Here is a 3,505-nt window from a genome sequence, read left to right on the forward strand (position 1 = left end):
GAAAATGTTGAACTCTGTAGGCTTCTATCAAATCTATGGTTTATAACGATCATCCACAGACTCTTGAAGACCTGGAGAACAACATATGAGCCAAAAATGCCAATATACTGGTGGACATGCTTAAAAGAGTGGACCAAAACTCCAGAATTCGACTGAATCACTGTATTGACAAATAGAGGGTGACATTTACAAAGTATTCCTTCTAAAACGGTATAAAATCAAATATCCCATGTTTTGTGAAAGGTGAAAAATAATAATAAAGAGTTTTGAAATGTGTACAGTTTTTTATTTCATTTTCAAAAAAGGAGGTTCCCATGACCCCACCCTGTATATAGACCACTTTAGGGCCTATTGATCAAGACAGCTATTTAAAACCCATTGCATATGATAAATGGTGCTTTAGCCAATCAGCCAGTGGCGGAACTGCAGGAGGCAATGGAGTCAGCTGCCGCCGCGTTTTTGGTCTTCAGGGGGCACTTAAACATTGTCTCCTGCTGCCCACCGATTCATCCCTGCAGTTTTAATGTTTAAGTTTCGGAGGAACTGAGGCACGGAAGCTGCCTTCTTTTCTCACACAGAGAATGAGCTGGAAGCAGAATGGCACTAGGGGGAGCTGCTGCGCACAGCTCCTCCAAGGCTGTTCAGTGGCTGGCTGGCTGAAGTGCTCTCCTGCACCGTGTGTGGAATATAGCCACAGGTAGGGGCACTGACAGCACCTGGTTCATGTGTGTGTAAGGGAGGGGCAATGATTTTATATGTTTGTAGATTTTTAGGTAAAATGTGTGTTTGTTTTCCTAGGGAAAGTTGTGTTTATTTAGTTAAAATAGGAGTGTGTGTGTTTAGTAAAACAGGTGTGTGTCTGAGTGAGAGATGTGATTTTGGAACCACCTTCATTGAGCAGTGAGAAATGTCCAGTACAGCCAAGGACTCTATAAACTTGTAATATATGGTGGCCTGTTGATTTGTTGTGGAAAGTGTTTCCTATATATTGTGGTATCCTGTGTTTGCAATAATTAAGGTTGTGGCATTTCTTTTACCTATGATGACCAATGTCTAGGGCGCTGTTTACAACTTGTTCCATCTTGGAGTTGCAACTATGTTGTTATGTGAGAGTATGTTACAAGCCTAGGAGCATTACACAAGCAGACATATATTGTGCCACAGTATGCTATTTATGAGTGGGTAAACATTTCAATTCAATTTTTTTTTTTTTTTTTTTTAAATGCAGGTTTATTTTGCTATGTAGTTGATTGCCACTGTAAAAAATTGGGAAAACTTTACAAAAATCTCTCACATTCTGATTCTCACACCCTATTACATTTGGGGTGTGCCACTTTGTTTTGATCCCACAAGTCAAGCACATGATGCGTGGGATTTGTTTTGAGTCGCTGAAATCTGCGCTGGAGACCTTCAGCCAGCACGCAGAAGACATACCTGCTTCCAACTGGTACAGCTACTTCACCAAATGTATGAGCGGATTCAACTCTGAATAGTCTCCTCTATCAAATGGTTTGGAAAAATACAATGTTCACACGTATATATTACACACACAAATATTATTTATTTATTAACGGTTATATTTATAGGCCTTTAGCACAAATATAGTCTACACATACTGTACATTAGAATAAAGCCCTTTATGGAACACTAAATAAAGGGTGAGATGTAATAGGATGAGAGATTCAGAAAGTGAGAGATTTGGTGAGAAATCTCCAGTTTTTTTAAAGCGGCAATCATTTGCACTTCAAAATCAAACTGGTTTTGCAGTGTAAATGATTGCTGCTTTAAAAAAAACTGGTGATTTCTCACCAAATCTCTCACTTTCTGAATCTCTCATCCTATTAAATCTCACCCAAAGTGTTATTCCAATGATAAAGATAAGTGATAACTATCAATAAAAACCCCCACTCATTACAAAGAGTGACAGCTGAAATAAAAAATACTAAAAATAATCTTGCATTACTGATATTATTTCCCCATAAGTAGTTTATCATTGACATATTTCATATGTTAGATGTGCATTATCACCAGCACAGTAAGAGGAGAAGGTAGGGTTGACCATCAGGGGTAAGGTCGACAGGGTCATTAGGTCGACATGGGTAAGGTTGACAGGGTCATTATGACGACAGTGAAAAAGTCTAAATGTTTTATTATTATTTATTTGGTACTTGTATATTATAGCGGCGCCCATCGCATACCATAAGGCATGCGATGCGATATCGCGCGATATTGTACAATGTCATACAATTTTTAAATTGTATGACATTGTGTATGCCATACAATGCGATTAAAAATTGTATAAGCACCCTAATGGGTGCTCACAATGTGAAATGCACCCCCACGCCACCCCCCCACTATAAACGTCAACCTGAAGCGTGGCGAGCGGCGGCGGTACGCGTCCTTCGACCTTTTCATACCCCCACTATCCAGGTCGGCGTGGAGTTGAGAATAGAAAGTGTGGCGAGTGCAGCAAGCCACCGAGCCCGAAGCGTGGCGAGGGGAAGCGGATACCTTCACAGGTATCGGCGTCCATTCGCGGGCTTCACAGGTATCCGCGTCCCCTCGCGGGCTTTACAGGTATCCGCGTCCCCTTGCAGGGCTCGCTGCGCTCCCCACGCTTCGGGCTCGGTGGCTCGCTGCACTTGCCACACTTTCTATTCTCAACTCCACACCGACGTGGATAGTGGGGGTATGAAAAGGTCAGAGGACGCGTACCGCCGCCGCTCGCCATGCTTCGGGTTCACGTTTATAGTGGGGGGGTGGCGTGGGGGTGCATTTAACATTGTAAGCACACATTTGGGTGCTTAAAAGCACCCTTTAGGGTGCTTATACAATGTTTCATCACATAGGGGGCAAAAATCGCGTTGCATCGTATGCCATCGGGTGCATGGCATGGGATGCGATAAAAACATCGCGCGATGTACATCGGGGGCGCTGCTATAATACACAAGTACCATTTATTTTTTTGCCCTTATGTCCTAGTGGATGGTCGGGCATGAAATACCGCCTGTCGGCACATGTTGTGTCGACATGGACATCGAAACGTACCACGACATCACTACGCTCGCCATGCTTCGGGCACACTATTTTATTCTCCCACCATGACCTAGTGGTCGGCACATGTCGGCTAAAAAAAAAGTAAAAAATAAACCATGTCGACCTAATGACCCTGTTGACCTTATGACCCTGCCAACCTAACCCATGTTGACCTAATGACCCTGTTGACCTTAACTCATGTCGACCTTAACTCATGTCGACCTAATGCTTGTCGACCTACTTGGTGGTGGTGACCCAATTACTGTATCCCCCCCTAGTATAAGCAGGCTATTTCCCCTATTCTGAAAGGACCTTGGCTTTTTGCTCTCTAGTGGACAGGTCCTTTCTATGAAGGGGTCGATCTAGCCATGATCCCTTCTATTAGATTTGGCTCCGCCCATCTTCTGACGTAGGCGAAATGGATCTGGCAGCTAGCTGCGTTTTTTGGACAGGAAGTACGGAAAGCAGG

This window comes from Crinia signifera, chromosome 4 (assembly GCF_055691185.1).
Source record: "Crinia signifera chromosome 4, ASM5569118v1, whole genome shotgun sequence".
Taxonomy (NCBI): domain Eukaryota; kingdom Metazoa; phylum Chordata; class Amphibia; order Anura; family Myobatrachidae; genus Crinia; species Crinia signifera.